At 43.9% G+C, this 23,088-nt stretch overlaps 2 long non-coding RNA genes across 4 annotated transcripts in view; one reads left to right on the top strand and one right to left on the bottom strand.

Annotated features, from left to right (window-relative positions):
* The first annotated feature begins 2,847 nt into the window (after positions 1-2,847).
* On the top strand, positions 2,848-18,529 carry LOC124053996. 2 transcript variants are annotated; one of them, XR_006842290.1, is made up of 11 exons: positions 2,848-3,895; positions 4,067-4,227; positions 8,445-8,526; positions 10,794-10,879; positions 10,978-11,115; positions 11,285-11,420; positions 14,911-15,001; positions 15,073-15,219; positions 16,182-16,239; positions 17,200-17,257; positions 18,386-18,529. It is a non-coding gene; the product is annotated as an uncharacterized LOC124053996 (long non-coding RNA). The 2 variants fall into 2 exon arrangements; XR_006842289.1 differs by having other exon boundaries at positions 2,853-4,227.
* LOC124053998 overlaps positions 11,844-23,088 on the bottom strand; it is a 17,776-nt gene continuing 6,531 nt past the window's right edge. Inside the window, exons 2-5 of one of the 2 annotated variants that reach the window (XR_006842292.1) lie at positions 20,462-20,577; positions 18,377-18,445; positions 12,732-12,821; positions 11,844-12,397 (exon numbers count right to left, since the gene is read on the bottom strand). This is a non-coding gene — a long non-coding RNA (uncharacterized LOC124053998). The other variant, XR_006842291.1, reaches the window with a different exon arrangement.

Raw genomic sequence — 23,088 nt, 5'->3', positions numbered from 1 at the left:
CGATGACACGAGAACGGAGAAGACGAAGAAAAGACGCAATCATCAACAACTTTATGTTCCAATCAGCATATCTGAGTAGGAAGAATAGAAGAGAAACGCGCTGGAAAACGGAGTCGGGGCTCAAATCGTCTCAAATTGCTTTGCTTTTATTTTTTTACATTTTTTTAATATATCATGAAATGTTACCGATTATCATGAAACGCGTAAATTGAATTCCTTTTTTTCATTTAAGTAATAATTGATTTGACATTTCGGAGCACTTCAAAGGCAGTTTGGCCCGAAGGCTCTGCAGTAAATTACAGTATAAAGCTGAGGATTTACCATTAGCTGAGTGTCAAGTGTACGCTCGGCTTCGCCTCCCCTCCATCGGCCCCCCTCCCCCCCTTCCTCCCTTATTCTCCCTTCTCTATCTCTTCTCCCCAAACCCTCTGAAAATCCAGCCAAACTTTATACAACTTGTCTCCACTGCCCTGTTTGTGTGTGTTTGTGTCCAGGTCTGCCGGTTTATTGTAACACTATAAAGGCCTGGGCTGTTTATCAGTAAACGAAGCTCCACACAGTTCGCCCGCCTCCCGTTATAACTCTTTTCACTTCCTTGTTTCGTTTATATATATATATATTATTTTTTTTTTTTTTCTTGAGGAAATGCCCCTTCTTTCCTGTCTGTGTCTTCCATGCTGGGCGCGACAACAGCCGGCGGGCTGTTTGATATGTAAATAGCGTGTTCAACAAAGTCCAGGTGCTATCTGTGGTCACAGAAGCTGATACTTTGGGCGGCGGATGACTTCCTCGCCTTCCCAGACATGCAGGCACACAATGAAACACACAGACTGAGCTCAGGCCGGGATGTCGGCTTGATATTTTTCTTTTTTTATTAAAAGTCAGATCAGGTCTTGTCAGTGCCCCCCAGGGTTTCACGTCCAGGTGATAATAACCCCGTTTATCTGTGAGGACTCTGCAAACAGTCGATGCTCCAGTGATACTCCAGTACTCAAATGCTGCACATTTAATCAGTAATTTGTTGATACGTTTGCACCTTCTGTACATAAAAACAGAGAAGACTTACAGCAGCTGCATCACTCATACCCAACAGAAACATGTTCATTTATTAAGATGATTGATTGTTGTTGTTTCCATCCTGGGAACAAACTATTTACTTAAAGCTCTGCTGTACTTAAGTACAATTTAGAGGTAATTAACTACTTTGTACTTTTATACTCTTTTACAGTCACAAAGCAGATGAACAGATATATGATTATCTTGTTGTATGTGATGTATTTAACAGAAGAAAGTAGCCACAGTTAGCTTCACTCTGACCAGCTGCAACACGATAGCACTGCTCACCTCTATGCTACTCAAAATATTCAGAAAACTGGATAACACCTCAGTACTTTAATTTATGTAATCTTATAAATGCAGGACTTGTTTTTAAAGTGTATCAGAGTACTTTAAAAACATTAATGTGAGTGTATTTTTCACACAGTGATATTATTACTCTTATCAGGTTTGTGTAGTAATGACTACATGTAATCAGGACAAGATGATAAGCACAATCAGCCCAGATTACGTTTGAAAAAATGTGTAATTAGATTATAGTTACATTGTCGGGGATTACTTGGTTACATTTTTTTTTGTTGGCTTTAATTATAAAACAGTTTTCATGAACACGAATCCTGCTGAACGTGAATCTGCTGTAAATCAGGCTGCAGTTTTGTTAACGGTGACTTCTGTTTGTTTTTAAAGGATGATAATTGAGCTTTTATCATCATCATCATTATTATTATTATTATTATTATTATTTTACATTGAAAACAGAAGTTCCTCCTCTCGCAGCACAAAAGCAAAGTCCTCCATGTGGCCTTTTGATCAAACAGCAACAAAAGACAAACAGCTTCCCACATGTTGTACAGGTCAGGCAGTACACACACAGTACACACACAGTACACACACAGTACACATGTGGTACACACACAGTACACCTGTAATTTGTGCCTGTGTTGTTTTGTGACCAAGTGAAAATTGTATTTGCACTGAAAATGTTTTTAGATGCTTAAAGAGGAAAAAGAAAATAATGTGCAGTATTTTCAGTGTTTTGAAGAAATCCCAAAATACTCAATACAATAACATACAACAATACAACAATAATCCATGTAACTGACTTGACATCACTGAAGTAAACGATCTTCTCTCATCGCTGCATGTTTTAAACATTTTGTGGTCTGTTGCTTTTCCAACTTCGTAAGAAAACACGTTTCCTCTGGCATTAAAAAGGTCAAATATAAAGATGAAATTGCCATGACAACCTCCTCCTCCTCCTCCTCCTCCTCCTGAACTTGTAATTTTAAAATATCACTTCATCTGTCTTTCTGCTAAATCTTAAAACTCTCATGAACCATTTTGTGCCATTTGGATCTTTTATTAGACTAATAATTACGCTTGGCTTTACACACTCTCTCTCTCTCTCTCTCTCTCTCTCTCTCTCTCTCTCTCTCTCTCTCTCTCTCTCTCTCTCCTACTGATTGTCACCTGAATCCCGAGTTAGCTGGAGGTGACACGTATTGTCTTTTGGCCTTGAATTAATATGCCGTGTAAATACGTTTTTTCCCCCCCTCATTCCTATTTGTTAAGTTATTCATAGAACTGCTGATTGCAGGCAGCCGTCAGAGCTAAATGAGGGCCTTTGTTATTGTTGAGTAATTAGGACAGCCATCATCGTGCTCCAAGATGACAGGGTCAGTTAAATAGTTTCTCTCTCTCAGTAGTCGGGGCTGATTATGGGAGCTCAGGCAGGCAGGCAGGCAGGCCTGGGAGCTGGAGCCGGGGAGGGATGGAGGGGAGGAGGAGGAGGAGGAGAAGGGGAGAGTACAGATGGGAGGAGTGGGGAGGAAAGCAGACCTTATCTCAGGCAATTAATCAGAGACACTCATATTGCGGGACAATTATTCAAAGCTCACTCCTGCATAACTCAGCCCAAGGTTCCAGTGGGCTCGCTGTCTCTTTCCATCCACCCTGGACTGGAAGGTCAGGAAAGTGAGAGGAAGGTGGAGCTGAGAGAGGAAGAGAGGGACGCCATTGAGTGTGTGTGTGTGTGTGTGAGAGAGAGAGAGTCAGCTCGGGCAACGCAGGGTCAAAGTCATTCAAAGTCTGGTCTTCTCTGGAGGCATTTTTTTGTTTTTCAAGGAGTTTATTCCCCATCATGTTTACATGTATTAAGTTTTTGGCCATTGGTGGAATAACATGGGCGTTGTCTGTGTGTGTGTGTGTGTGTGTGTGTGTGTCACTGTGTATATGTGCGTGTGTGTATTACGGCCCAGGGCCAGCATTATCAACATTCCTCGGTGGCAGCAGGGTGGCTCGCCTGGCACCACACAAACAGGAAAAGGAAATAGCTCAACTTAACTACGGTTATCTCCCGGAGAGCCCTCACAGTGTGTGTGTGTGTGTGTGTGTGTGAGAGAGAGAGAGAGAGAGAGAGAGAGAGAGAGCGCGGCGTAGACTGTTTAAATATGGATCCTGGTGGCGGTGCAACAGTAAACAGCAGCAGGTCTGTTTATTAAAACCGTCTTCATTAGTATTGAGTCATTGTTGATGTTTAAAGGAAAATTCCGTTGTGTTTTTTTTTTATAACAGCTCTGGTGCATTGTGGTGTGATGCCTTCAAAGGGGGTCGTGTTTACCATGTTCACAATGACCCACGAGTGCAGAATTGGGGACTTGAGGAGTGGACACTTTGCAACAGGATGCTGACATTTCTCGAAATGTTGAAGCTCGTAGACGTTTTAATTCTTTTTGTCTTCTTTCTCTGCCGTCTGCTCTTCATCTGATCTCACACATGACAGGCTGTGAACACAAAATCACGAGTTACTCTTGAAAGAGAGTGAACGAGGCGACATCAGGTTTGATGGCAGAATTGTTCTGCTCTTTCTGCTTATCCTGATGGGTCTTTTGTTGTTCTCCGTGTGATTTTGAAGGCCAGTTTTCTGGTTCATCTTTGACCAACTGCACTTCCTGTACAGATGTGCACCAATGTTGCTGTGTAACCCACTCACTTCTGTCTTCACATCCAGATAAGATGTGCAGTGTGGTGTTTGTTTACGACTCGTCTCACGTTCTCGACGTGTTTGATACCGAGATGTCAGCAGTTAACCCATCGGCGCGAGTGTGTCATAAAGGCAACACAGCGACGAGACACCACCCTGATGGGGGCACGATACCACGGAAACATCTGGTAAATAAAGCCTGCTGGAGAGTCAGAGGAGGTGATGGTGCGACGTGTTTAAATTTTGATTCGAATCTCGTCAGTAACAGTGTGGACAAGGTTTCAGAGGAGGGGGTGCAACACGTGAAAGAAGAGGCTGTGAATGATTCTTTATCATTTATTATTATATCATATCATATTATGTTATCATTATTTATTATCTTATTTAGTTTTTGTAAATACTCATGAGTCTTTCTGAATTTCTAGGCCTGCGACACACAAAGCGAGAAGCACCACAGCAGTTCACAACCGAATCAGTGAGGAAGAAAAATTATGAAAGTTGATAAACTGACAATAAGTGCAAATTATAGGTGAACGTGAGCCTCTGACTTCTGTCTAAAGAGAAGTTTGATAGTTTTATGTAGATTTCCTACATGATATGTTTTCATACCTCAGAGTAATAATCACTAAAAGTATGAAAATAAGAAGTTGTAAAAATCAGGCTATATCCTGTCGTCAATAAACAGATGACCAATCCGATCATCTTGAGGAGCGTGTTGATGCAGCTGAGATAACAGCGTTATGTAAACCGACAGCACTGATTCGCCGGCTCAACTATTTTCAGCTCGTTTCATTGGCCCAATGACAGCATGCAAACAAAACACGTAAACTCTGGCCGACATTCAAAACGCATTCATCTGCGTTTTTTTTTCCCTTTCTCCTCTCTGCTCTCGTTCCAGCCCCAACCTGATCCACAAATGTCACCTCCACTCTGCGTATGAAAGGAGAGGAAGACATCGAGGAGGAGGGAAGAGAGATGGATCAGTGAGGGAAGAGAGAGTGTCATAAAATGCAAATGCAGCCCGCGTCCGCTTTTTTACAAATTAAATGTCAGGACATAAAATATTGTCAGTTTCATTTTGCCGCCAGAAGGATGACAAATCCATATTCTCCCTTAAATAAAACTCTTACTGCTGTGGAGGGGTAATCATGGCAGAACAAAGCGCCGTGATTAACGATAGCAATTTATTGTATCTGGCGGCCGGCGAGGCAGCAGCGAGGGAGAGGAGCAGAGAGACATCATGGTTATCATAATTCATATCGTAAATAACAGGGCCCAGCCAATCACAAGGAGCCGCCGATGTCATCCCAAATAACCTTTGATAACAATTACCATAGAAGGCAGTACAAACCCCGAAGTCACAATGTTATCTTATCCCCATTCTCTGCTTGTAGAATACAACACTATTACCATATAGATTAGACTATTTATAATGGTGCGTGTCATTCTGGGTGCGGCTTCGGCTTGTCACCGTGTATGTGTGCAGCGGCGGCGGCGAGGACACGTGGAGGTGTGTGAGTGCGTGGGTGGGGTGGGGTGGGTGGACCTGTGGCAGGATGGAGATTATAGCCCGGTCTTTATGAGCAGCTGAAATGGCCCTCTCACAGTATCACACGGCAGCACATGGCGATCACAGTGTGTGTGTGTGTGTGTGTGTGTGTTCGGAGAGGGGTCGGGTAGGTGGGGCCTTGGTGAGGTGGGAAGTAACACAAGGAAAGCTAGAGGAGGAGATATTAGCAGGGAAGCGTTGATAAGTGCTGGAGATTAGTTTGGGTGTGTCTTGTCCGAGGTGTTGTTCCTCCTTGTTTTATCTGCTGATAGAAATTTTCTGATGGAGAGCAGTGATATGTGGATGCTTCACACACACACACACACACACACACACACTATGCCCACCCTCCTTCATAGCCTCCCACCCACGAGACACTCGGTTTCTTTCTTCACCTGTTTTTGTGTAGTTACCACAAAGTAAGAAAATCCGCAGCCTTTACACCATCTTACTGCAACACCAGTTCAAAGGAAAATTTGGGTGGTGCATAAAATGTAAAAATAAACAGAATGACTTCATTTGAATTGTGTTCAAGAAGCTGGAACCAGCAAATGTTTGACATTTTTACTTTGAAAATAACTGAAGTGTTCAATCGATTGAACTAATTTGGATAATCAGCTGAGCACCTGACTGATCCCTGCAGCTTTAGTTTAGTTATGTGCATCAGCCTTAAACTAGCAAAAATCCCTGAAACAACATCACATCAGAAAATCACGTCGACAAATTAATCCCAAAATGACGTGTAAAAACCCAGCGTGTCATCACAGCAGTTTGTCAAGTAGTCCCAGAATATAATCAAGAGGATTTGTGTACACTGGCACAAACATTGATTATTTTTCACGATTTGACTGCACCTTGTCGTCAGTGTTGTGGTTTTGGTGTTGGAAAGGTGAGAAATGTCCCCAGGCCTCCTCAAACATTAACCACTAACACAAATTCATCATGCAGTCAAAGTATTTGGGCCTGTTTGGTGTTTGTCGCGCCTGCTGCTCCTCTTCAACCTGAAACGGCAAAGAAAGAAACCGAGAACAAAAAATGGCTTCAAAGGACACTTGAGTCTCTAACTAGAAGGACGAGGACGAGGCAAGAGGACGAAGCACAAGGACGAGATAAAAAAACAGAGCGGGAGAGAAGAGGAGGAGGAGGAGGAGTAGAAGAAGGGACCAAAGCAAAGACAAGGTGAAGGAGAAGGAAGATATTGCACTCTCATGCTTAAATACAGAGAGGACAAATTCACAGTTGTGCTGTCCAATCCCAGCCTCTCCCCGACAAAACTCTTCCACATCAAGAAACATGAGATGGCAAGTCAGCCTACAAACCTGAGGTAGATTAAGAGAAGATAGAAAAAACAACAGGAAGTAACATTTTTAGAAGTCATGCTCAAGAGCAGGAAAGGGAGGAACACCTCTGAGGACATGAGGCGATGCTGAACGCGAGTCACCGGTATAATATCTGTACTTTTTGGCAAGGAGATCCCTGTGTGGGCTCGTGAACAGTTAATCTCTCTTGACAGGATCTTCATTTGAATAAAGATCCTGTCAGCGCCGTGTGCTTTTGCTTGCTTTGAGAGGAGGACCTACAGTAGCTTCTGCAAGAACTCAAATTGCTTTGACAAATCATGGCTGATGGGAGAACGGCGCCTTCCTACCTGTGCGTCGCTAAACGAGCCCGGTGGAGACGCCTCAACAGGGACTTCAAAATCTGCAGGAATCTAAGGGAGAGCTGGCAAAATGCGACTCTGAGATATTAGAGCAGCTTAAATGCTGGATTAGGCTTGTAATGAAAACACCATCTGTCCTTTTTTTTTTTATTTTACATCTTGAAGCTTTGCCTCAATCAGATGTTGGTTGGATGCGGAAAGCAGCTGTTACACAAAGCCTGTAGGCACTGAAATGTAGGAAGATGCACTTACAGAAGAATATTTAAAAGGAATAAGAATCAGGATGGGCCATGGTTGAAGGACATGTTAAATATGTGTCTCAGAGAATGTTATAGGACATGATTATTGGGAGGTCAGTATCACTAAATTACACAGTGAGTCAGTGAAAGCCTCCAATCCTCCTTTTTATCCCATAACTTTAAAGTCAGCTTCCCAACTGTAGATTGTCCTCAGTAGAAAAACTGGGATGTTGCTGAAAGTTTGCACCCCGTTTCCTGTCCACACTAGATTCCTTTAAACTGTAACGATGCTCTTTCCTTAACTGGCTACATGGTTAGCAGTTCCTATGAACAGTCCGGTCCATGTTGTTCCACGATCTTTCCCTAACCATGACAAATTAGTCTGGCAGTCCAGACGTCCTCAAAGTGTCTGACTTTGACCGAGGAGGGATGCCACGATATTTCCCCAGCTGACACTGCAGATCAGAGAAGACCCTGGACTCGGCCGAGTACAGCCCGAACCAGAGATGTGGGTCCGCTCTCCCGTAGGCCCACCACCCGCGAGAGGGTTCAGAAGGGGCTGGTGCAACGTGGTTTGGGCGACAGAACTCAAATATGAATCATCATTTCTGGTTATTTCGGGAGGCACTGACAAATCAATATTTTTAAGGTGACGGTTGTGCCTTGTTTTATCTTTTGTTTAAAGTGCACACAGCGTGGGGTGCACTCAGAAATCAATCAGTACAGCTGAACACGGTCTGTGTAGCCCCCCACAATAGCAGACGATGCTGAAGTTGATTTACTCTAAGTTCAGAAATCCCCACTGCCTCCCTTTTCTCTGCCTGGCTTTCACTCTCTCACTCCACTCATTTTCCCTGTTTCCCCTCAACGTTTCTCATCTCCTCTCCAAGATGGAATTCACAAAGTGATTTTCTCCTCGTTCCTCCAAATCTCTTGATCACTTTAATTTTTTGCTAGGCTGCTTCATCGGTGTCCTGGGAAAGAGAAAAGAGGAGGAAGGGGAGAAAACAGGCGGGCGAGAGACTGCAAACGAGGCTGGGTGAGTAGAGAGAGAGGGAAGGAGAGAGGGAGAGTGGTATAGAGTTAAGGCTTTATCAGTGAGTGCCCTGAGGTATGTGGGGACGCTGCTGAATCCAGAGAGATTAGGGGAAAAATGCAGCACATGGCAGTAAGGGGCTTACGCCACAGCTTGTATTAGTTCAGGTGAAAAGAGTATTGCTTTTACATAAAACTGGACAAATCCAGCCACAATGCATTTCCCGTTGGACCACAATGGGGTCCTCTATCTGTGGACCTCACCTCCTGTCCCCTGGGTTCCCCCCAAAGCTCCTCTATCTAAACAGGAGTAGAGACTGAGGGAAGGAGGAGAAAACACAGATGCACAGGGGAGGGGAGGAGGAGATATGGCGCCGTACCAAACTTCATTGTCAGAGTTTACCAAGAAGCTGGTTGTCAGGAGAGGGTGGCGAGGATGTAATTTGTAGTGGGGACGGGGCGGCGGTCAAGTCCACCTCACTTTTCGAAATCCTGTTCTTGTCTGCCCTCCTCACTTTTACTACTTGTGTTTAATTTACTCACAAAAGTCTCTCTACGTAGTGTCCTCCCACTGTGTGGCTGCTATAATCAACATGTGAGCTGATAAAAATAAACTCTGATGAAGCACAGGGCAAATCCAGCACCTCCCATAACGCTAATTCCATCGGCACAGCAACATTATGGGGTCGTACCAACCCATCTGCTCCTTCAGTTTCTCTTTTCAACGCTGCATCTCCCGCAGATGTTTCACATTAACGGCAAATAGGGAAAAGGAAGTAGGGATTATGCCTTGTGAGCTGCTGGAGGACTTTTAATGTGAAAGACCTGAGCAGCAATTGTCGAGGTGACAGCAAAGATATGTGAGTGACAGCAAATTAAAGAGGGAGCAGATCAGAAAACAGGGATAAAAATGATAAAACAGATTCATAGAACAGGGACAGTTATAGAAATGAAGGCCTGTCTCCAATATATGAGCCTGTTTGCAGTTTAGGTACATAACAAGAATTACAGAGTGCTCGTCTCTTTAAGTTGCACTGACGTCGTTGTGCTCTATGAGATATGTGTGTATTTATTATTGGCTATTGATCTGTCTAATCTAATTCTAATAAATCATCATGATATTGTACAAATATGCCAAATCTACACGCTTGGCTGATAGAGTTATGAAGTTACAGAGGAATTTTTACCAAAATGTGAGCATAAATCAGAGTTATTAAAAGGCAGAAAGGCTGTGCAGAGGCAGAGCAGGTCTGACTTCAGGAGACACTGAAGTCTCCTGTTCCACTTTGACTGAGACTTTTATCTGAATCTTCTGTTCCTGAGACGCATTCACCAGCCAAGTTTTCTTCATCTTGAAATATAGGTTGAGGGAAGCTCGGCCTGCACACTCCTTTATCTTTCACCTGTCACGTACAGTAAGCCCAGGTAACAATGGCGCCTTACATTACATTACACACCCGCTCTGTATTCACGCCATCCAGTCAGACATCCAAAGCGGCTTCGACACCCCTCCCGTCCTCGCCATTATTGGCAGAACAATACCCTCAAAAAGCCAACTTGGCCTAAAAAAAAAGAGAGGTGCTGTATCTGCGATGGCGCTTAACATCAATTTGTGACAAGATTAATCAATTTGGACCCTCTTTCTCCCCCCTCTCTTTCCTTCGCTTGCTGTCTCGTCACTGTTGTCACTCTTTAAATAAAGAGCGGCGGCGGTTTGAATGAGCCGGGGCTCATCGCGATACGGCGCAGGTTAAGTGGGAGGCGCATGTTTTAGGATAGCGGCCCACTGCTCCCTCTCGTCCTGAAACACTTAGCTGGTGATTAGCATAAGCTGATAGTGCTATCAAGAGCGTGCCATTGAGGTGACCCTGAAGCCCCCACCCCCACCCACACCTCCTCCTGCTCCTCCACCACCCACCTCCTCCTTTTGTGCCTCTGAGAAGGTCTTATCAGGGATGTACAGGGCCTCTGTAGCCTCCTGGGGAGAAGATGGAGGGAGGAGGCAGAGGTGGTTCTGTAGGGAAGGCGGATGGGGGGGCAGGGGGTTGGATGGGAAAAGAGGTGGGGTTGATCTCGCTCAGTGTCTTTGGATGTGCCCTCTGTTTTCATATCATGTTAAATAACTTGATTTCTGTCACTTTTCAAAAACGCACTTACAGAGATTAAAAGAAAACGTTAGAAACAGTTGGATAAAGAAAAAATAAAATCCCAAACTAACAGAGCCTCCTGTTTCTCCCAACTTTGGTGCAACATGTTACACAACCGGCAAAGCTGAAATGATGAAGATTTTGACATTCTTCAAGGCAGAATTCGTGAATCAGGTGATGAAGAAGAACCCACCTGAAGGCCCTCATCATGTGAGTAGATATTGTGCTTTTAGCGATCGGTAACAAGCCGTTAGCATCCAAACCAGTTAACACACGTTTAATTTCATTTCTGATTTTATCTGTTTCAGGCTTGTTTCAGGTTTGTTTTCTCTTCAAAGTAAGTTCGACTAACCCTCTCGGTTTGTTCACAACCTGTCCGAGTGTCTCACAGCTCAGGTGTCTTTCGTCGTTGGACTTCTTGTGTAGTGTTTGCAGAGCTCTCACAGGTACGCCTGCCTTTCTGACTAATCTTGATGTTGAACATTCAGGAGGAAGACTGTGCATCTGTCAGCCTCTGTGCACGTCTTTCTCTCTTCAGCTGAAAGTTTGTGTCAGACGATGAAAAGTTGATTAACCCAAATTTCTCCCTTTTTATATTCATGTTACCTTTTCCAGGAGGCGTCCGCATCGTCTAAATCACACCCACGATACCTCGGTGAGACTTTTTTGTGTGTTGTGGGGAAAAAAGTATGATGAAACCACGAAACAATACGCACACGTAAACACGAATGTGGCGACACATTTCTTGAAGGTAAGCAATTTCCATGCACGTTAAGAGCTTAGCATCGACGCAGCGCTATTCATATCAGTTTACCATTATGATGCAAATGATAACAGCGGTGTCTGGCTTCCTCTTTCTCCCTTTTCTTCTTCTGCACTTTTACTATGAACAACACGGCACATTATAATACAGATGCACACCTACATTACAGTGCGCACACACTCTCTCACACACACGATAAAATTTACCCAGCTCCATTGCTTATCCCCTTTGTTTGAGCTGATTGGATCTGTGGCGATCACATGTTTACCCAGAGCTCTATCTCTTTGAGAAACCTCCGTCACGGGTAGCGGAGAGTAACGTTCGCCTCTTTTTGTGTTTTCCTTTTATTTTGGAGACGGGCACGCACACACGGTCTTTATGTATATATGCTAATAGGCTGGCTAACACGGTTTCACACTGTTTGTTTCTGAAAATGATGCAACTTGCCAGACATCCGTTTTTCTGCTGATGTTCACATTTTCTCCCCCCCTCCTTTCTCAGGGCGGGCATTTTAGACAGAAAGAGGGAGAGAGTGAAGGGAGGATGGTGAAGGAGAGGGTAGGAGGAGGAGGAGGAGGAAGGGGCGAGGGAGGCGCGTGTTCAAAATCCACAAAGGTTTTGTAATAAATGCATCGACCACAATAAAAACAAAAACATTAAAGGGAGAAAAGACGTGTTTCTGTGTTAAACAATTAGTGCTGCAGCATTAGAGCCGATCAGGAGGAGACAAAAGCTCGGCAGCAGCAGGGGTTTACCCCAGACACAAAGACACAAAGACAGATGCTCTGCAGCCCAGCCAAGCTACAGAACCACACCAGCTTCCAGAGGAGCCGCCGGAAACCGACCGTCTGTAGGTCTGTGGCTGCACGGCGTCCACATGTAAACCCTTACAAACAGTCTGTCTGCGTCACCTGCTCTCAGAGGATCAATAATCAACAGTCTGCCAGCGACTGCAGTGCTCACACCTGCAGACATGAAATTCTTTAATATTTCATTCATTAATGTTAGTAATAACAAACTTTAATCATTTGAATTTGGTCCATTATTGAGTGCTCAGCTCAGTTTAGTGTTTATTATTTGTGATTTTTTTTTCCTACAATCATAGAAAAATCGTCTTGCATAATAATAATAGTTTACTTATGATAAACATAATTTTGCTTCACTTAATTTTAACAACTAAGAGACAACAAGGCACCCTGATATACAAAAAAGCATCCATTTTTAATTTTGGGATATAATTTTTAGCATTTTTATCATTTTATACTTTTATCATTTTTACACCAAAAAACTAGTGCGTACCTGCAGGTTTTCCCATTGCCAGTAGAGGAGTTTGTTTCTGTTTTTTTCTTTGTTGTTTTCTTTTTTGCAGCATTTGACTTCACAAACACGCTGAAAAACAGAACAGTAGAAACCAGCAGATCAGACCATAAGCTGTCAACATTTGTCGTAATCAGTAATATTCAGAATTCACTACAGTGTTTTTCTGGAGCAAAAGTAGCAAAAGAGTGAGCCACCTTGTTTGCTTCCCGTCTCTGTTGTGGTCTGCACATGCTCAGTGCTGCTCGTGCACTAACATGGAGGTCAGAGACAATTTTAAAGTGATTACTTTTTTTTAAAAGATATCTTTTTCTTAAGTCTCCCTTTCAACCTCAACCCTGCCAGAAAACCATCAAGTAAAACACAAACACCTCAGACTTGAGTAAACATACTGAGTGTTTTATTTGCTTGGGCTCTGATGCATCTGTCTCTGAGATTTCTGCATTATTGGGCGGAAGAGCCCTTTAACTCTGTCACTGAGGCACTTCTGTTGTAATCTCCTCAGCACAGTGTCCACAACAGGTCAGAATCACACCAAAATTAACGAATGTTAGTCACAAAACTCCTGCAGCTTGTGTGGTCACTCACTCCGCTTTCAGTTCCTGTTCACCGTGTGTGTGTTTGAGAAAGTGTGTGTGTGTGTGTGTTTGAGAGTGTGTGTGAGGACCCCCCCCCCCTCTAGTGGTGTCTACCCTGTACATTCGACTCAATGGCTCCAGTGTTCATATGTGTGTGTGTCTGCATGTGTGTGTATGACTGCGGCACTTAACCCTGTGACCGGTTGTGGAATGAGCTCCAATCGCCGCCGAGCCCCCACTGCCCACCATCCCTCCATCCCTCCAACCACCAACACCGTCGTGGTGTGTGTTACCACCCCAAGAGAGGCTGACAAGCTCACACACACACACACACGCAGACGCTCGCACACACAAGCTCTCTGTGTGTGCTCCGGGACAGAGGTGGTGACGGCGTAAAGCTTCGTGTTTAGACTCTGCGTCTTTGTTCCTCCCTGATGGTGCCTCCCCTACCTGCATATGAGGGAGGAAGTCTCCGCTGTTTCCACTTTAAAGCCAGGAAGTGTTTGATTCCCTCAGTTTCCTCGACGACTAAAAGCCCATTTCATCTTTTTTTTCTGCAGAAAACCACAGAGTGACACAACACTATTATTCCTTTTCTTCTGGTGCTCTTTGATTCGTTTTATTCAGCCTCATTGTCGCACACTTGTTGCACGCATACAACAGAATCACCTGCCGCAGCGCCTGATGCTTGTTGAATGAAGTTAAAGGAGGGCGACGTGTGCAACCCAGTTGCCAGAATTAACACGAGCTTTGTGCATTTCTGCAAACCACGAATATGTTTAAACTTATTATAACTGTTTAAACATGGTTACATTTGATGTCGTGACAACACTGTGCTCAAGAGTCTGGTTGGGTTTAGGCACAAAACCCCGACCAAGTTGGGCTTCAAATGCCTGTTTTTGTCGCCACAAACTGCGTAGGAGTGACGTCTTGTTAAAAATATTTGTTTTTTGGCCATAGCATTGACCCCGCCCTCTGACCTGCAGCTTCCTGAGGTCACAGGTCACCTCCTCAACAGGCCAACCTCCCCCCACCATGGAGGATGGATGGGTGCTTATCTGCCAGCCTGAGCTGTCAGGCCGAGCTGAGCTGACTTTACGTGGGCGTTTCCGTGTATGGATTTGAGTAAAGCGATACGTTTGTGCGTGATGTTTGAGGCGGCGACGCTCTCAGATAAGACATAAAAAAAGGAGGCGGTCATGTGACACCGGCCGGTTACAGCAGGGGTCAAAGGCATCAGTGGAGGTCTGCCGCAGCTCCTGTGACGCACTCATGTTATTAGTATGTGGCCTGTCGAGCCGGCTGGCAGGGACGAGAGTCTGCACACTGATTTGACTGCTGTTGTCTCAATCTGTTCTGTTCATCCATCTTTTTTTGGGTAGTCCAGTCTATAGAGCAGAGTCTCTGATGTGTGTGACAGAACAAAAGAAATGTGGTTCTCATTCGACTGCAGACTTGGTCCATATTGGCAGATTCAAAACGTGTGTTCAGTAATAGCATTCCTCAACCCCCGGCCTTGTGACCGAGGTTACTTTTGTGTGATGTGAACTGAACTGAGTCGAAGAAAGTCTGTTCTCTTCCAGGAGAAACCCAATCCCACGTGTAACTCAAGAACAGGCTGCAGACAGACAGCACGTCTACCTGACTGGCATGGAAAGGGCATGTTTGTCTCAGGTAAGCCTGCTGAAACCCAGATAAAATTATAACCCAGAGTGTTCACTGTAAACCTCCGTTACACTTTCCAGGTGGACCTCCTGGTCCGACGGACGACATCTTCATCTTCACGCCATCAGAGTTTTGGCCGCTTTGGCGTCTTTCAAGATCATCTCCGAACTGACGATTTTTTCTGCGAGCTGAGTTCTCGTTTTTCCAGCTGCTTCACCTCCTGATCAGTGAGTAGTGGACCCTTCACGTCTTTGTTTCTCCGTTTGTCTCACCCACAAAGGACGTGTTGTTCCACCTACAGTAAAATATGATACTGCAGTGCACAATGCAGTGTTATAACTCGGCACCCAATATTTCCATTATGGCAGACTGAATTGTGTTTGCCACTTAGTGATCTTTTCCATATTGGAAACTTTTTGTAAATTTCCAAACATTCTTAACACATTTTAGCATCTAAAATGGCAGCACGTGGCTGAATTTCCTGTTCCAGTTTCTCCCAAAATATCATCGAGATGCTCTTGAGTTGTGAACTTGCTTTGTGCAGATGACACTATTATTGCACTGATATTTCTCAGCCTAATGAAATCTGCTCTGCCTCGCACCGATGGTAACACTGTTAACTTTGATCTCACAATTAAGTCTCCATGAACAGCTAATAAAGCATAATCTGCTCTGTATCTGCTTGTCTGCGCCGGAAGCACAGAAAGCCTTTTAGCATATCTGCGCCGCGGCTCCTGACTGACACTTTGTAGCTCTCGGCTGAAACAGTGACTTATTTTTATCACGCCTCAGATAATACAATCAAGTATTAAGGAGTTAAAAATCAAACTGGATCTGCATCGGCTGAGTGGCAGATGAGTGGCAGGCGCCTGCGGGGCTTCTAGTTATTCACTCTCCTTCTCCTTTTTCATCCATCTCCCTCTACTCCTCAGTCGACAGGTTGACATTCCTGAATACAAAAAAGCAGACCTGCGTTGTCTGCTGCCGTTTCCTCACCAGAGGTTGTTTCCTTATTGAGGCTGTTTGGATATATGCAGTGATAAAGGAGGAAGTCAGATCGTTTCTGCATTAAAATGTCTAAAAATTACAAGACCTTTGGTAGGTGTTTGGTTAAATTGCGTACTTGAATTATTCAGAGAGAAATCTGTCACTTTAAGCTAATTTTCAAGCTAACGGTGCGTCTCTTTAGGTCACCTGGAGAGTCGGAGGTGTGAGGAAGGGGAAGGAAGTCAGCGAACGAGGCGAAGGTGAATAAACTTCATGACCAAGAGTCCGAACTTCAAAAACATTTAAAAGAATCAAAAGGAAATACAACAAATTGTCCCATTTGAGAAGCTCGAGTGTTTGCCATATTTACAATAAAAATTACTTAAACAATTATAAAATTCTTCTTCTTCTTCTTCAAAATAGTCGTCAGTTAACTAATAGTTAGAAACTATTGGGTCGTTTAATTTCTGACACGTCTTAGAAGTTTTGTGTGCAAAAATCTTAGACTTTGAAGTGACTGAAGCCTCAAATAAATGTAGATTAGAAGTAGAAAATGTCTCGAAAACAAAAGAGTCAAGTAAAGTACAAGTACCTCAAATTTGTACTGAGAAGGTGCACCGGATTCATCTAAGTCGCCCTAATCTGTCATTAATTAAATACAAACAAACTCATGACGTGCCTGCTCACTCGATAGCTCTCATAACCTTTTCATACATTTGGCTGCAATGCCCCCGACTCTGATCGGACTTAATGGCAGGCCAGAACAGTCTGAGATTTCTGCTCTATGATAAGACCAATCAAAAGAAAATTGGGGCCTTTTATTTTTGGGATCTATTCCCTTTTCCTTAAAAAAACACCAAAAAAAGGCCGACACTGTCCCGAGCAGACAGACGGTAGCAGTTTGGTGCTGAATGTTGGAGAATCGATAAGGAATGTTTTCCACATGAGGACGGATTGTGGCACAGTGTTTTCCTCTCATCTGAAGCTCAGAGGCTGATGGTGCGAGGACTCGGGCCAAATCTGTTAAGCTCTGTACGTTTGTGTGCTGATGTATACGTTTGATACGTATGAAAGTACTCGATTAGAGCCGTAGTTCATGTACAGTTTACTCTTACCGCAAACACTCGCTTCTCTTTTTCATCATCGGGCATTTAAAAAAAAAAAAAAGGATAAAAAAAATCTAACCAGGTTGTAATCAGGAAGCACTTTGCCACCAACAGGAAGACTCTGCCGAGTTTCCGCAGGAACGCCACAGCGCTGGGCTGCCGAGGTCAAAAGGTAACAGCCTCAATCAGGGCCTTATTGTACACCTCTCCCTGCCGTTTTCATCCTACACCTGTTGTTTTGGTTGGAAGAAATACTTTGAGGTCAGATCTAACAATAACATATGATATGTTTGCATGGATAAGAGTTTCTGAAGGAAGAGAAGCAGGTGAGATTATGGCGTCTAATGAGCAGCGGCCTGAGAGTATCTGTCCATCTGCACTCGTGCGATTCGGCGCTTGAGCCGGCGAGTCTCAGGGTTTGGAGGGAAATGTTGGAGAATTGCAACTGGCATGTTAATTTGAAATATTTATCAGGTTATCTGTAATCACGGTGACTGCTGCCTGCTGTGTGTAATGTCTTAATGTGTTTCAGTTGGCCTCAGAGAGGTTTTCTGTTGAGCCCGTTCATGAATAATCCCCCGAGGGGACTAAAAGTGTGTTTTTGTTGTTTTGACGTGATGGGAGCCATCACTGTTGTGTTTTTATTTTACTTTAAGTTACACAAGTTTCACTGCTGTTCAAAAGTTTGGAATCAGCTGTTATGTTCCCACCAAAGCTGGAACGTGTTTGCTTCTTCATTTCTTCACTTCATGGCCAACTTTTTGTAAAACGTATTAAATCAACTATTGTTTACGTCCATGTTTGCTAGCTACCTCAGCTAGTCTCCTTCTTCTTCTTCTGTTTATGGGCATGTTGTTAAAAGTTCCATTTTATTTATTTAGGTTTTTTTTTCAATTGTTTAGAAAATGCAGTGATTTGCTCCACTCGACTTTTTGCTTTCCATCAAGAGAAAAGTGAGCAAATAATGACTGGATTTCACTTTTTGGCTGAACTGTTCCTTTAAGCTCCTTCCTGCACTGTTTTCATGCGTTTTCACTTTGCCTGCATGTCTCCTCGACTGAACAGTGGAAGCAAAACACTTGAGTGTTGATGTTAATTCTTGACCTCAGAAATTGTAAATTGACAGAAAATTGTCAACTCAAGGGCCTCATGAAACGTTTCCAGAGCTTTCGTCTGCATGTCGGTCTGAGCAGACCACATGAAGAACTGGGCCCTGATTTATTTCAGTTTTTCTGTTTGAATTTGAAGCATTTTTTTTAAATGATGGCCCTAGTGTTTTGTGTTTTCTTACCTTTCACAGCTGATGGGAAACACCTGCTGTGGGTGGGCGTGGCCAGACGTCCAGCGGCTGTGATTCGCTCTGGAGTCAGCGTTCATATGAAGACAAAGAGGAGAGAAACTACACTTAAAAGTTGATGAAGCTTCTGATATAATAAAGTTTGATCAAGACTAATGTGTGTGTGTGTGTATTCTTATTCTTTTGGACAATATGAGGAATCTTATAAACTTCACATTTTAGTTAATTACATGAAACTCTAAGGCAATTTTCATGATCAAAATAGGCAATAAAATTGGCTTTAGTCTGTTGTTCTTTTTGAAGGAGCATATGTGCAAGTAGCATATATTTCAGCATACATTATGTAGACAAAAGTATTGGGACACACGTCTTTCTTATTGAATTCAGGTGGCTGTTTCTCAGGGTTTGTTCTCGGCCCCTGACCTCCACTGAAGGGAAATCTTAATGCTTCAGCACACCAAGACATTTTGGACAATGCTATGCTTCCAACTTTGTGGCATCAGTTTGTTGAAGGCCCTTTTCTATTCCAGCATGACTGTGCCCCAGTGCACAAAGCAAAGCTCCATAAAGACATGGTTGGATGATTTTGGTGTGGAAGAACTTGACTGGCCCACACAGAGCCCTGACCTCAACCCCATCCAACACCTTTGGGATGAACTGGAACGGAGATTGTGAGCCAGGCCTTTTGGTCCAACATCAGTGTGTGACCTCACAAATGCTCTGCTGCATGAATGGGCACAACTTCCCACAGAAACACTCCAACATGTTGTGGAAAGCCTTCACAGAAGAGAATGAGAATGCAGTGTCCTTCAAGTCCCTGTTGGTGTTGTGTGTCCCAATACTTTTGTCCACATAGTGTATCATCATTAGAATATCATAACAGCTGTATCAACAATTGGATACAGAATTATTTGGTGATTTTATAAGGTCATGGAGAACAGTCAATCCAAATCTGGACTCTGGTGACTGGCTGTCGCCTTCAGTAGTTCTTATATAAGTTCAGACTGCATAATGGAGCCTTTCTCCTCCAACAATCTCTAACTCCTAGTTTGATTCTGCTTACTCTTGAAACAACAGCACGACCTTTCATCAGATGTGCCGACTGCGTCAGACTGCGCTGAGCCTGAAAGCGACTCTTCTATCTCCTGTGCCCGCGGATCGTCTCTCTCTCCTTTATCACTTCTTTTTAAACATCAGCTTTTCAAAAGCTGTTAGGGGGAGTGATGAGAAAGGAGGGCAGTTTGAATATTCTGAAAGCTTTTTCTTTAAAGACAGGCCTACAGCATCGTCTGCAATTACACTATTCCTTCTCAAATGTGTTTGCATATTCAATATTAAAAAAACCTGCTGGATGTGGCTTAATGTAAGCAGCCTCATAGGCGACATGCAGACTCCTCAACAATGTGCTGGAGAGAGATACCTTATTAGCCTTATTATCGTTACTCCTCCTGATCACTCTCCTCCACCAGATTGTTGTCCTTCACCTAACTTCCCTCTTTATCGTGTAGACACAGACCAAATAAACTCTGCAGACGCCCGTGGCGCTCTGCTGAGACGGAAAGTTGGTCGGTTGTGAAAATAAAAATTAGGAGACCACCGATGCCAGGACTGGCTGAGGAGTGGGCCACGTTGTGACAGGTGTGGTGCGGTGTCGACCGAAAGGCAAAGACGTTTCTGAATTAATGAGGCCAGGTGATGGAGAAAAGGAGCCCGACTGGAGCCAACACTCTCGCCTGCAGTTTGCTGGAGACCCGGTGTGCTTCTTATTTAAATTACTGCCCTTGATCTCGCTGATCACTAGGCTATAGGCTACTTAATTAAAACTAACAAGCAGCGCATTAACACCCTGCCAGCGCGCTGACACTGTGGTTATATGTGAGCAGCACCCCGGGGAGGCGGCTGCAGGATTCCAGATGCAGGTGAAGCAGACAGTCGATTTAAAATGCCAAGTAGAAAGATGGCAGGTTTGTGCTTCCTGATTGAAAGCGAAGGCATTTCTTACTGTTAGAGGGTGAAGAAGGAGAGTGTGTGGGCATGTGTGTGTGTGTGTGTGCCTCAGAATAAAGGCAACATACCCACCTGGGAAGGCCAGCCTTGAGCTTTATAGACGGGTGCTTTGATCAGAAAGGCCGGTTCATCTTCATCTTCTCGCGGACGTCGTCACCGGATGCCTATGATGCCGTGCGCCGGCTTCTCTGAGGAGACAGAAAGGAAATAAGGTGGAAGGGAAAGTGTAACGGGTGAGCCAAGGTGTGTCGGTTTTACTGTGCTTTAAAAGCCCTTAAAGGAACAGTTCACATAAGAACGAAAACCCCACGCCAATGGGAAGTCTGGTGATGTTTCTCAGTCCACAAAACACTCTGGAGCTTTACAGAAAAACAGCTGTGCAGCGTTCGGCTAAACAACTGAAGGAGGTGTGAGCTTGTTTTAAAAATGAGCCTTATGTAAGCCTGTGCGTTAAGGTGCCACGCTGCATAACAACATGATTTCAGCTTTTTAAAAAAGCCTGTAAATAACATCTGCAAATCAGTCTGAGAAACTCGGGGGGGCAGCAGACGATGACTGAGTTTACATTTTTGGGTGAACTGTTCCTTTTTGGGTTTGGATGTCCCGCAGCTTTTACGCTCAGGCTGGTGTGAACCTGTGCATCCACCACGTCATCCACCGCATGCTGACCACGTGACTGTGATGTCAACAGGATGCGTTTTGTGTCATTGTTTTTTTGTTTTCCCAGTCCAACAAACACAGCTTTGCCTCCCAGTGAGTAATAAATAGATAAATAAATAAAAGACATCATTTTTTAAGTAAAGTTTCAAGTGATGTTTCTCTAAACGTCTTCGTCCTCTGCTTACTTCATATGAGCCTAATTAACATTATTTTAAAATAAGTTTGTATCTAACTGTGGACGTCAGTTTCAAGGTGAGATTAAGTCAATAAAAATAAATTTTGCAGCAGGATGGAACAGAAACTTAGCAGTGATGGATGTATATTTAAGTGATATTCAACAATAGTAATAAAATAAATTAATTAAGTTTATTTTTAAACTTCAAATACTTTTAATTTTTATGATTTTTTTTTTAAACTTAAAAAAGTACTTTTCCATTGCGGCACTTTTACTTAACAAAACAATCTGAGTCCTTCTTTCAGGGGTGACTGACTGACCGACGCGTTACTTTTGAGCAAAGTAACGAGTAATCGGACTCCTTCAGAGTAACGAGCCCCTCCGCTGCTTGTGAATGACTTTGTGACGACCTCTGTTGCACACACACACACACACACACACACACACACACACACACACCCCCACCTCATTCGCAGAAAATGGAAATGGCTTAGCACTATCGCCGTTGCCCCGGCAACCATCTGAGTCCCCCATCTCGCGGTGGAGAAATGAGTTCTGAACAGGCTCGAGAGAGGCAGGGATTAAACATGATCCCGCGGACGGACTGTCAGTCAAAAGCGCAACTGTCCGACCTCCTTCCTAAACTCCCCAAACCCAAAAGGTGCGCTTGATTCGGAGCCGTCAGAAACCGAAAGCAAAGCGCGTGATGATGAATCCGGCCTGGCGCTTTTAGGAAGCCATTAAAGCAGGAAACTCTGCTCGTTTTGAAAACAAATCCGTTATCCTGCGGCGGATTTAGTGGTGGTCGTTATATTCCAATGCCAAGAGGCGATGGATTAATTTAATTAGCCTGGTGAAGATTAATGACAATGCAAGGCCTTCAGCAGATAAGGCTGTATGCTGTTTAAAGGGGCTGTGTTATTTTCAGCCATCACCATGTGTGTGTGTGTGTGTGTGTGTGTGTGTTGAATTTGGGAAACTTGATAGCTGAAGTTAAACCCAAATTATTAGAGTGCAGATTTTTTTTTTAATCTTAGGTATGTGTGTGTTTATCTCTGTGGACTGACATCAGTGTGTGTGTGTATCACAACATCAAACTGAAACACACGTGATGTTTTCTATGGGAAATAGAAACTGAAACGCGGGCTCGTGTTTTTCTACGTGATTTTCATGAAGTGGACGCGTGTGTGTGTGTTGCAGAAGCTCAGCGACACACACACACACACAGCGGGCCCGTGCAGGCCTCGTCTCCGTGCGTCACGTTCAGCTTTAACGCCACATGACGTGATGATGAAAAAGCAGCTGTTTAAAATGTTTGCAGACCTTTACAGCTTCGTTTGCTGCATCTGCCAAGTTCAACCAAACGCAGATTTCCCCTCTCAGATCGTCTTGTTTGAATGCTTTTAGGGCTCATAACATGTAAAACAATGCAGCTAATCACACTCTAATAACCGCCTGATTCATCTCGTGAACCCACTCAGACAACAAACACGTGACAGGTTAGCACATCAGCGTGAGCAGATGCTCACATTTCACTTGGTTATTTGGCTCACATCAGGCTGACTTAGAAACGTGAGATGTGCTGCTCTTCCACACGTTTTCTTTCTCGGAAGACGCTCCACTGTTGAAGCACAAACTCCTTTTCCATTTCAACCTGTGAGCCGTCAGGGGGTCCCGAGCCTCAGGTTGGCTCCCACCGGTGCAGGCCATCGCTGACACCTCATCCTGGACTGTTCTGTGTTCTGTGTTCTGTTTGCACTTATGACAGATTCTTTCTCACAGCCTGCACACTTTTAGAAACATCTTTTGTGAGTAACAAACTACACCTGAAAAGATTTCACCAGTGGGCCTGTTTGCATGTAAT

The sequence above is a fragment of the Scatophagus argus genome, chromosome 22 (genome assembly GCF_020382885.2).
Source record: "Scatophagus argus isolate fScaArg1 chromosome 22, fScaArg1.pri, whole genome shotgun sequence".
NCBI classification, from domain to species: Eukaryota; Metazoa; Chordata; class Actinopteri; family Scatophagidae; genus Scatophagus; species Scatophagus argus.
Note: the sequence above shows the minus strand (reverse complement) of the source record. Positions and strands in the feature narration are given on the sequence as shown.